This window comes from Kogia breviceps, chromosome 14, assembly GCF_026419965.1.
Source record: "Kogia breviceps isolate mKogBre1 chromosome 14, mKogBre1 haplotype 1, whole genome shotgun sequence".
NCBI lineage: Eukaryota > Metazoa > Chordata > Mammalia > Artiodactyla > Physeteridae > Kogia > Kogia breviceps.
In genome coordinates, this window is record NC_081323.1 from 12,960,351 (window position 1) to 12,972,993 (window position 12,643).

The 12,643-nt window shown below is 47.4% G+C and overlaps 1 long non-coding RNA gene across 2 annotated transcripts in view; it reads right to left on the reverse strand.

The window, feature by feature from the left end:
- LOC136792541 (uncharacterized) overlaps nucleotides 1–12,643 on the reverse strand; it is a 45,228-nt gene that overhangs the window by 9,361 nt on the left and 23,224 nt on the right. For both annotated transcript variants that reach the window (XR_010836482.1, XR_010836483.1), the window contains exons 3-4: nucleotides 12,078–12,267; nucleotides 4,373–5,854 (exon numbers count right to left, since the gene is read on the reverse strand). This is a non-coding gene — a long non-coding RNA (uncharacterized lncRNA). The remainder of the gene's footprint in view (nucleotides 1–4,372; nucleotides 5,855–12,077; nucleotides 12,268–12,643) is intronic.

Here is a 12,643-nt window from a genome sequence, read left to right on the forward strand (position 1 = left end):
CTATCACATGGGAAACACTCTCATGGAGTTCTTAGCTTGTAAGTCATGAAAAATTTGGATTAGAAAGCTTACCTAGATGATGGAGTTTTGCACAATGGTGGACCCGGCGTGAACCTCCCTCAAGCAGGGGCTGGTACATCCGAGAGGAGCTCCCATTGGCATTTCAGGCTCTCTCTCCACAACCACGTTGGCATGACAACCTCATCTCACACTCAGACAGAAGCAGCCACCCTGGGGCTCCTACTTCATCCATTCCACCAATAGGTGATGGGCAATGAGAACACAGGGTACTTGGAGTTAGGTCAACCTGGGTTTGGATCTTATCAGTGCCACGTAATACCCACTTCACCTTAAACATGGGACTTGACCTTCTGTGCCTCCATGTTCTCATTTGTAAACGGAACCTGAAAGTACCCACTTCCTGAAGGAAACAGTAGAGTGTTGTTTCAAAAGCACCAATTTTGCAGTAAGACAGACCCGAATTCTAATGATTAAATATATAAAATTGGGCAGCCCAGTTAGCCCCTCTGATTCTTATTGACCAATCTATAAAATGAAGATAAAAATACCTATCTCATTGGGTTTTTAGGAGGATTAAATGAAGCCAGCTATGTAAAGCACCTAGCAGAGTTCCAGCTCATTGTGAAAAGACAGAAAATGTTCACCCTTCCCAGGACCCCACGTAACCTGCAGAGGGTCTCTCCCTGGCCTTCTCCACCCAAGAGTCTTCAGGACCCTCAGTGTTTTCTGAGAGACTAACAGAAGCATTCTTCAGGTTGATCCTGGTGTATTTGAACCAGTATCTTCCACACATACAGTCTCCAGGATTCATATCCAGAATATACAAAGAATCTCTCAAAAATGAAAATGACAAAAATTCCAACAATCCATAGAAAAATAGGCAAAGACTTGAGCCAGCTCTTCACCGAAGAGGAAATGTGAATGAATGGCCAAAAGTATGACAAGATTCTCAACCTCTACAATACTCAGAAAATATAAATTAAAACATAATGACATACCATGTAACACCCACCAGACTGGCAAAAATCTCAAAACCAATAAACTCAAGTGTTAGGGAAATTATAGACCCAATAAATTCAAGTGTTGGGGAGATTATAGAGCAAGGAGAACTCCCACCCACTGCCAGTGGGAGAGAAGTTGTTACAACCATTTTCAAAGAAACATTTGGCTTTTTCTAGTTACTTTGGTGCTGTGCACGCCTAATAATCCAGCAATTCCACTCCTGTGTATATAATCCAGGGCAGGGTTTCCATCAGTGAATCTTGAAAACACCAGCATTTTTAAGTGAAATAAAATAGATAGAAGTACACTCACACATTATCAGGGTAAGAATATTGTGACATCTTTATTTGTCATACATGCATGTGAAAGTGTGGGTGTATGTGTGTCGTGGGTTATGATACGAATTATATTATCAGTGATGAAATCCAAAAAATTGAAAGCTGCTGACCAGAAGAAACTTGCACTTGTGGACAGAAGAAATATATAAAAATGTTCATAGTAGCACTGTCCTTAATGGCCCCAAATGCTCATCAATGGGAGGATAGATACATATATACTGTTCCCGTCATGTAATGGAAAACTAGGCTGCAGTGAAAATGAACAAATCACAGACAACTAGGTCCACATGGATGGGGCTCTGGAAGAGGATTGTGAGCAAAAATACACATCCAGTAAATGCACATAGCAAGTATAAACACAGAAGCATCTGCACAGTAGAATTCCTAACATCAAAGTTCTAAAACTAAATGCTATTGTCTTTGTCCATTCAGGCTGCTGTAATAACTACCATAGACTGAGTGGCTTAAACAACAAATATTTCTCACAGTTCCAGGGGCTTGAGAGTACAAGATCAAGGCACTGGCAGATTAGGTATCTGGTGAAAACCCAATTCCTGGTTCTTATCGCTGTGTCCTCTCATGGCAGGAAGAGGCCTTTTATAAGGGCTCTAATCCCATTCATGAGGACTCCACCCTCACAACATAATCATGCAAAGGCCCCATCTCCTAATACCATCTCATCAGGGGTTAGGATTTCAACATATGAATTTCAGGGACACAAACATTTAGTCTATAACAGCTATATCACACGCATCTATGGCAAAACTATGAAGAAAAGCACAGGAATTATAAGGACAAAATCAGGAAAGTGGTCCCCTTTGCAGAGGAAGAGAAGTGGCTGGGATTCAAGAGTGGCCCCCAGGAGCATCAAATCTATTTCTTCAGATCCTCTGTCTTCAACAAGGTGAAGATCATATATGTCCATTGAGTCAATATTCTTTACACTTTACCCATATTGTAGAAAAGCTCTTTTTTTCATAATCAGTATTCAGTACAACAATTACAGGTAAAATACATGAAATAGCAGGAATGTGGATGAACATCAGGAAAGCCATGGATGTCCTCCCTGCTCAAGGGACCAGCCTCTTCCCAAGGCACAATCGTTTTCAGGTACCGGACCCCCAACTAATCACAGCAGAGGCAGGACCTGCTGACACCATGCCAGGCTGTGCACGATGGCTCGGCCACCAAGGCTCCTGAGAAATCATTCTGCACCTCAACATGGCAAGCAACGCGCTAAATTCTACATTTCCCCTCTAACAGCTGTCCTCAGATTCATCTCTGCCCTCCATTTCTTCTCTGTGAAATAACTTTCGATAGCTTTGCTTCGATCGATTTTTTTCCATTTATTTTTTTATTTCAATATCAGAGTGAAGAGATAATCATAATTATATACAATTTTGTCGCTGTCAGTCGACATGTCATGTTAATCATGGCTTAATTCCTATTATTATGATCATCTAGAGTCTTTAAGCTTTCCAGTTCCTAGGGATATGAATCAGGATCTTTGGTTTTTGAGTCATGAGACAGAAACCGAATATGAACTATTTAAGAGAAGAAGGCCACCGTAACTGAGAAGTTCATAGGTTTATCTTGCTAGATATAGAGCCTCAAGTGGCCTCCTCGTGCTTCTCTCCCTCTCTCCCTCCTTCCCCACTCCTCTTCTTTCTCCCCACTTTGCCTTCCTCTGTGTTGACTTCACTCTCAGGAAGCCCCACACATGAGGTGGAAAGATGGCACCGGGAACTTTACAACTTAGTCTCACAGCTCAGTGACTCCAGCAGAAAGCCCTCTTTCTCAACAGTTTCAGAAAAGTCCCAGCTACCTCCCCCGTTGGTCTCCAGTCCTGTGCCCATTACTGGACCAATCCCAGTGGCCATGGACATGGAATATGGCACCACCTGGCCCAAGCATGAAGGCATGGTGGTTCCCGAGATGCCGGTCTCAGGAGACATGGGCAGAAAGACACAATAGATGACCTTTGTACCGGGGAACAGAAAATTAAAAATCCTACCCCTCTTTGACATTCAGACACCAGAAGGCTGAAAATCTAAACCCACTGTGTGATGTTTAATTTTCTGTCATCTTGGGCCACAGTGCTTGTACGTGTGAACAAACATTATTCTGGCTATTTCTATGAGAAATGGGATGAGATTAACATTTCAATCATTGGACTTTGAGTAAAGCAGATTGCCCTCCATAATGTGGGTGGGCCTCACCTGATTACAGTTGAAAGCCTGAATGGAAGAAAGACTGACCTCCCCCAAGGAAGAGAGAATTCAGCAGCTGATGGCCTTTGAACTTGAACTGCAGCATCTGCTCTCCTCTGAGCCTCCAGCGCACTGGCCCACTCTGCAAGTTTTGGACTTGCCAGCCTCCATAATTGTGTGAGCCAAATCCTTAAAAGAAATCTCTTTCTATATATACACACCCTACTGGTCTGTTCTCTGGAGACCTCTGACTAATACACCATACATCAGGCTCCCACCATTCATGAGAGTGTCTTTTACAACAGTTTTTTACTGTGATATTTTTTGAATCAAGGTCACTCCAAAGACCCTCACCTCTGGGTTGTAACCAACTTGGTGACAGATTTCACCCATTTCCATCTGCTGACATTTTCTACATGAAAAAGTCCATTTTGACAGATTGAAGTTCCCTCCCCCAACTCTCCACCCAACTCACATCTCTTTTTACTTAACGTTGATTTTATGCTTATTTTAGAGGCCAAGGTACAGAGAGAGGCAAATAGAAGGCCAAGCTGGTGACCACTGAAAAATGGCACTTAGATATTGAGAGTTGTTTCTGGTGTTAGAGGCTAATATTTTCTTCAAAGGAAGGAAGGAGGAGAGGTGGTGGAAAGGAGAGAGGGTCCCTGACAAGGTTGTAGCGGGTAGAATCCGGCCGGGGACCAGCTCCTGGAGTGGGCGTTGGCGCTCTGGCCCTGCTCCCTCCTATGGATAAGGGCCCGTCCATCCTCCTTGGAGGATCTAATTCACCCCGATTCCTACCTGTCTGTCCGTCTTGTCTCCTCCCGCGGCCCAGGCCCCAAGGACGCCCTGGCTCCTCCGAGGCCCGGTGCTCTGCTCGCCCGTTTCCTCCTGGTCAGTTCCTCTTGTCCTGGCCTCAGAATCCAACCTGCAACCTCAGATCCCGGGTGACTCAACCTTTTACCAGGACAGGTTCCCGAGCCTTCAGGTCCCCAAGGGGCCTTCCTGGCACACCTCGGATAACGGAGCACCTCCAAGGAGCCGCAGGACCTCAACACCCTCAGAAGCATCAAGAGCTTCAGGAGGGACCCCCGTTGGGAGACCACCACGGGGACCGTGGGGACCGTGGGCCGGGCCGGGCGGGGGCACCACTCAGGCCTCGGCGTGCTGACTCGGGTCGTGGCTTCTGTTCCCCTGCCTCGACTCTCCCGCCAGCACACCAGCCCCCGGCTCTCCCGCTCACGCCCCGTGTCACCTGTTTGGACCTGCGGGCTGGCCGGGCTGTCCTCACTGACCCCCACAAGGAGCAGGAGGCTGTGGGAAGGGGAGGGGCGGCGACTGCCTGTAAACACGGGCGTGAACAAGGTCAGGAGCTTGAAGTCCTCTGGGGCTGAATCGGCTCCGGGAATAACGCTCCCGCTTAATATTTAATTAGACGTTTATCAGATGTGCTTCCATGGGGCCCCATCTTCGGGGGGATTGGATCCCATCACTGTGGCTGTCGCTTCACACATCAGCTGCATCAAACGATCAGACACACTCTGCTGCCCTCCCCTTCCGGCCGCAGTCCCCTGACCACATGTCCCCTAGGGCCCCACCGTGCGCCTTCTGTTGGGACCCAGCGCGGAGCCTGGTGGGGTTCGTGCAGTTCCGTCAGGTGGTAAGTTGAAAATGACCGGGAACCGGGCCGTGCTGGGATCCCTGGTGACCAAGTCCCTCGTGAATTAAATCATTTAACAGATGAAATGGAAAAGGCCTCCTCGTTTTCCTTTTGAATGAGCCGTGAAATAGGCTCTGGGACCGGCCTCCAGGACGAAGCAGTCAGCAAGGCCTGGCACCCAGAGGGACTGATGAGGTGTCAGGAGACGGGGCGCCAGGAGGACACGGTGCTCGGGAGAACCTGTCACCGTGCACAGTAGTGGAGCCTGTGTCCACGGGAACCCCGACCTCGAGAGGCTGGAATGGGCGAGAGGGGTGTCTCCAGGGTGCCCACTGCCCAATGCTAACGGGCGTCCCCGCTCTGGGCGACCAAGCACCAGAACTGAAATCCTCGGCCTCCATCAGGGAGCGGGTTCGGATTCTGGTCAGAGAAGCTCCTGTCTACACTCTGGGTCACTGACGCAATTCTTCTCCACGTGCTGGAGTTCCTCATCAGAGGGAGCTGCTGGGGCACAAATGGCCCTCAGTCAGACAGCGACTTGGTTTCCTCATTGGGTCGAAGGCGGTTCCATCCAACCCTGAGAAGGTGGAACCCAGGACTAGCGGGTCCCAGCAGTGAATTCTCTGCAAATTAAAGAGCAACAAAGCACATTAAATCGGACTTGCACAAACGCTTTTCAACACATACTACTCTGTGCCTGTGAGGACACAGCCACATGGACACAGAAAGCCCACCAGCGGGGGCTCTCAGTCCCAGTGTCTCCAAAAACAATTTGGTGGCCATATCAAGAGCTTTTAAAAAAGCACTAACTCCAGATGCACTCATTGTACACTTAAGACTTTATCTTAAGGAGCGATTCATAAATGTGAACAAAAGTTACTCAGTAAGATGTTTACTGCAACGCAAATTTTAACAGCAAAAGGAAACAACACAAGCATCTAAAAAATAAGAATGGAGAAGATTGCATAAATTGTCTAGACAAGGGAATGTTGAAGGATAATAGTATAATATGTTTACAAGAAGTTTTTAATAGCATAGAAAATGCTCATGATATCACGTGAAGTGAAAAAAAAGCAGGATATAAAACTATGAAATGGTACAGATGAACCAGTTTGCAAGGCAGAAATAGACACACAGATGTAGAGAACAAACGTATGGACACCAAGAGTGGAAAGGGGGGGTGGGATGAATTGGGAGATTGGGATTAACATATATACACTGATATGTATAAAATAGATAACTAATGAGAACCTGCTGTATAGCACAGGGAACTCTACTTCACTTTGCTGTACAGTAGAAACTAACACAACATTGTAAAACAACTATACCCCAATTTTTAAAAAGAAAGAAAAAAGAAAGAAAATAGTTTGGCTTAAAATAAAATAGATGACCAACAAGGACCTACTGTATAGCACAAGGAACTCTGCTCAATATTCTGTAATAACCTAAATGGGAAAATAAATTGAAAAAGAATAGATACATGTATATGTATAACTGAATCACTTTGCTGTACACCAGAAACTAACGCAATGCTATTAATCAACTACACTCCAATATAAAATAAAAATTTTAAAAAAAACTATGTTAAGCTCTTGTCACATAGACACCCATATTCAGAGAAAAAACTTGCGTAAGAGATAAGCCAAGATGGCAGCAGTGGTAACATATGAGTGGTACAACCATATTGGTTTTCATTTTCTTCGTTAGAGTAATTTTACAAATTTTCTAGAATGAGCAAATCTTTTAAAATTAGAAGGAAAAAAAAGTTATTTAAAGTTGCCAACAGCCACCAGGTAAAAAGCACAATATTCTCAGCAGTTTCTGCAAAATATAAGACTTTCATAAAATATACAGGTCTTTTAATAATTTATATTTCATTTTTAATTAAAATTCTGATATCAAAGCTTATAAAATGATTTGAGGAAAGGAATGTTCAAAGCATTCATTAACATTCTCTATTTGTGTTTGAGAAAGAAACCCAGCAGCCCAGCAGTTGAATTCCTTTGGAAAGTGTAAAAATTGGTGGTTTGGTTTTAAATCAATATCTCTAACATATTCATGCCACTTGGTAAATTTTCTGCTCTCTGTCAGCTTTTGAATGCATAACTGTCATGAATTTGGGAAGTAAATCTATCATTTTGAGTAGGCTTTAGAAAATAGGGTTGAGGGACTTCCCTGGCGGTCCAGTGGTTAAGATGTCATGCTTCCAAAGCAAGGGGTGTGGGTTCAAATCCTGGTCAGGGAACTAAGATCCCACATGCCGTGTGACCAAAAAAAAAACAAAACAAAACGAAAAAGGAAAGACAGAAAGAAAAGAAAAAAAAAATAGGGTTGAATACTTTTTACATGATTTTTATCACACAGTTATAAAATTTTTACATGATTTTTATCACACAGTTATAAAACAATCTCATTTGTCTCTGCAAATACAAATACCTTCTTAACATTTAAACTAGGAATTTACTGAGTCCCAGAATACGCAGTATCCTTGAATGTTACTCTCTTCCCTAAAATCCTTTAATACTTTCCCATTGCCCTAGCACATCCCAACTCTCCACCAACTTACTACACCCAGGATGGTCTGGCCCCACCTTCTCCTCTCTACTGCCAGGTTCCTGCCCACTAGCCTTATTACAGTTCCTCAAACAGAACAGACTTAACCCAACTCAGAAGCTTTGCACTTGCTGTGCTCTGCAGAGATCCCCATTCAGAAATCCTAGCTTATCCAATAAGACAAGAAAATGAAATAACAGGTATGCAAATTGGAAAGAAGAAATAAAACTATCCTTGTTTGCAAACGACATGCTAGTCTATTTAAATAATCTGAAAGAGTCAACCCACAGCTCCAAGCTGTGGTCCGTGTCATGCTGACTGGTCAGCCCCACTGTGTGACAAAGACAGGGGTGTGGGCACACATGTTATGGCCACTCTCAGGGCTAGGGGTGGGATTGGCCCAGAGAGAGTGTCTGAGCTGCCCTGGAAGCCTGACGGGAGACTCATGGCACCTTCAGCATCATTATACTCATACCCCAGACAGACCCCTGACAGCTTGGGCACAGGGTCCCCAGGTCCCTGTTGGGGGACACACCTGTGTCCACACTGCTTGATATAGAGCTGCTGTCTCCATCCCCAAGTCACCCACGCTGACATCCCAAGATGTAGCAGCTAAAGGGGCATTGCCAGCCCAGTAGGGAAGTAGAGGGGAGGGAATCAAATTATTTTTGAAACTTCTCACATTATTGAGGGTTAGCCAGACGCACTGTTCAGGCAATTGTTGCCCAAAACCACTGATAATTTGATAGGCTTCTGAAAGAGAAATTCTTCTGGAGTTCTTCCCACGAAAATAAAATTAATGGTTTATGACAGGTGTTACAAATCAGTCCTTATCTCAAAGGGAAACAGACTTTCATTGTAAGAACCAGAGATCATCTTTCTCCTCTGAGCATTTTCCAAAGAGACCATTTATTAAAAAGTAATTTTGTAGACTCCACTGATAGGAGGGAAGGTTAATCCATTCAGCTGATTGGTGAAGGAGGCCTGTGAGTCGATGACCCACACGTCACCCCCGAGACTGGCCCACACCTTAGGGCTCTGAGGTGGCCAGGCTTTGAGGCACATGCCCAGCCCTGGCATCCTTCTCCACACATTCACAGGGGTCACCTCCAACAGCCATGCTTGACCCAAACTCCTGCCCAGGGCTGACTGGATGAGGCCAGAGCTCCTGGCCTGGTCAGGACCAGTCAGAACCTGCTTGAGGTCACTGAACTAAGGAGACATACATTGGCTTACCATGGGACCACCATTTCCAGCCACGTCCTCAGAGGGACAGAAAGAAGAGGAATGAAGTGGATGACCAGAGAGGATGTGTGGCTCCAGGGCAAGGGACAGAGGGGCCACATGGTATCCTGATGGCCTCCAAGGACTCGGTTCTGCCCTCCTGAGCCCGGGCCCCACCTCCTGCTTCCCTCTTGCTGCAGATGGCCTGTGTCCGGGCAATGCATCCCCTGCCTTAGCCCCAGCTGGTCTGACTGGATGTCTGCCCTGCTCCACCAGAAGTTACCTCAACAAGTCCCCTTGTTTTCTCCCATGGAGACAAGATCTCAGAGTTTCAAAGGAGGGATCCTGGTAAGAGGTGGCACTGGAGGCTTATCGTTCTTCTGGCAGCAGGAGGGTGGGTGGCGAGAGTGTTCTCACCTGGGTGGCCAGACGGGCCATGGGGCCGTCAAGGCTCTTGGCTGGGAGCTGTAGAGACCCACGTGGGTGACGTGAGCACAGTGGGCTTTCCCTGCAGGATCTTGAGCCCCACAGACTAGAAGAGACGCAGAGGACCAGGCAGAAACCACGGGACTCGTGGGGCCAAGAAAGAGCATCTCACACCGGCACGGGCTGATCGGGACGCTGCCTGGGAAAAGCGACCTCCCTCCCATCCCCCTTCTTTCCTTCTCTTGCTCAAAGCAGAGTTCAGGCGAGAGCGCGCGGGGGCCGGACTCAGACCAGTGCCGCCCCTCGGGAAAGCCGGGTGGAGGGCGAGGACCTCGACCCTCAGCTTTCGTGACGGGGACGTGTCACCAGGGGCTACCCCGCACCCCGCCTACCTGGGGGAGGAGTGATTCCCCAAAAGGACGACTGGAGCTTCAGCGAGGGGATCCCACTGTGGGCAGCCGGAAATGATCCCTGTCCCCCCCCCCCACGTGTCACTTGGGACAGGACCCCAGTGAGCCTTGGGCGCCGGGCTCATGTCCGCTTCCCCTCTAGGGGCACCGGGGGGCGGGGCCCACATGGCGGATCCTTATGGAAAAGGCAGCTCTTGGGACCCTCGACTCCAGCTGAAATGCTACAAGGCTGTACTCGTGGGGTTCTTTCTTTCTCCAATGAATATTGATCACTTTCATAGTAAAAGTGATTTTTCATTTAGAAAATTAAAAAGCTCCCATCTCCGCGAGCAGCACACCCGAAGTTGGGGCTAATGGGTCCAAGTGCTTGCAATCAAGTCATCCGCACGCTTCTGGTCCCCGCGGCGGCTCCAGCGCTGTGGGCGGTGCCCAGGGGTGCGGGGGCCGTAACAAGGAATCTCGTGGAAACACCTGCCTCCAGGGGCCCAGCTGGGCGGACCGTCCCTTAAATTGCCCGCAGTGAGGTTGATCCGGAACAAACTACCTGCCGCGCTTGCCTTGTGTAGACCCAGTCGACACACACACACACGTCTCGCTGCCGACCTTTCTTGGGAAACAGTGTCGTTGTCAGATTTCCGCTTGCTCTGCGGTGGCCCCTCTCCTTAAGGCCCCTCGTTAACGCTGTGCGCCCTCATTCCGACTGTGAAGCAGCGGCCTGGGCTCAGTGGAAGAGCTGGGGTGCGCTGAAGCGAAGCATCAACGGCAGCAGCCGCGAAAGCCTCTCCCCAAGGTGAGTGAGGAGGCTGGGAGAGGGGGCGACAGGGAGGGGAGAAAGGAGGCGAAGGGTCGCCCTGCCCCCATCCACCTGTCCGCACCACCTCCACACAGGGAGGCAAGATACAGAGGAGGGTGAGCGGCTGCAGTTCAACCAAGCCCTGAGGTCCCGCCTCCACACTGCCTTCTTCGAGGCAGTGATAAACGGACGACACTCTGGTCATTTTCCCCCACGAGGCCTAACGTCAAGAGCCTGTCCTTATTCGTTCCCAGCCAAGGTTGTTTGGTAACTGCATTCGTTTGTTCATTTATTCATTTCATAGATATTTACTGAAGGTCTACTATGTGCTGGAAATCCTGCAAGTGCTTGAGATGCAGCAATAAAACATACAGTTCAAATATCTGCCCTTAAAAGCATATTGTCAAGTAGAAATGAAGTGGCAAGCGAAGACACAAAATGTAAGGGATGTGTATCAGATACACGTTACGTGTCGTCTCAGGTATTTTCAGCCCTACCGTCTCCCACTGTAGAAACTGGCTTATTGAAGGTCCACAGGTGTCCTGATCACCTCCTATTCACCCATCAGTGAGGGAGGGATCCCCCACCCCAAACTGCTGAAATAGCTAAACACACAACACCAGACACTGGACAGGTGAGCCTGACAGCAGTTTATTTAGTCACATATACTCAAAGCCCAGGAGGCAGGACACTCCATGTCAAGCAGAGCCACATGGGGGCTGCACCTGGGAACAGGGGGAACAAGCAGGGGCTGTGGGATGCAGGGTTTGTAGTAACAAGAGGGTGAGGTTGTCCCTGGTTCCCATGGGAGGATGTTATTGAGTTATTTGAATAATTCCACGGGCCGGCAGGGAAGTGAAACCACGGGTGGTGGCAGGGCTGAGACCTGAACACCTGCTCTTGGCTCAAGGAATTTCAGTGATGCTTGGACATTTCCACTGAACATTGGCATGTCCCTGAGGTTCTTCCACAAGAAGAAAGGATGGAGAAACTATGGCAGAATCAACAAGCTGTGCCTGGATGACTATGATGCTTCCAATAAAAGTCTTTTTAACCTGGATTATCTGGGACATCTACCCTGCTTTCCCTTTCTCGGTCTACGCTGCTTTCCTGAGTCCTCGGACATAAATCCACATTTGCATCTAAGCTTCTGTTTGTTTTCTTCTGCCCGTTGGAAGGAAGGCAAAGTAGGGGACATGTAGTAACCTGTTTCCACTCTCTGGTTCCATGATATTAAATTGACTACACAGGATCTTTAATGCTGCACCATCACAAAGACTCAGTTTCATACATGAATGAATCGATGTCAAATGGGAGGAGGAGGTGGGGGGGCGTGTGCCATGTTTTCCTGACACCTCTTAAATGCTTTCTTATTTCATATTGATACAGATCGGGGACCGTGGATTATGCTGACAAGCTCATAAATTATCTGCTACTCACCAACAATACCAAGGTCTTGTTTTCTTGATGGAGTAGTTGATCTTGATGGCAGAGGATGTCCGTGAACTTGAAATTGTTTTGATTGTTGTTTACCTGCCAGGGACCTTGAACTTGAGACCTTCCTACTCCACACAGAGGTTCAGATGACACGCAGGGTGGCAGTATTGTCGAGGGACATAAATCAGAGCAACTAGAGTGAGATGGAGAAAGGGAAGGATGCATTACTAATTGAGGCGTCATTACAGGGCTTCTGAGAAGCTAAGAGAGATACAGTGTCAACATCGAAACCCCAGAGTGACAGGCAGAAGTGACCACATCTAGAGCCAGAGGTCATTACCACGGGCAACCGACAGGCTTTATGACTCTGAGGGGGAGGCGAAACCACTCTGACATGTGACAGTATGTTAAAGTGGGCATTTTATTATTTTCCAGAAGCCATAATTTTCAGATGATGACTTCAGGGATCCTTTAAGGAGGATAACTGATTACCTGACAAAGAACTTGTAGCACTTCCTCTTTACAGTGGAAGAGAGAAAAAGCAACAACCCAGCTCTTTCAAGCCGAAA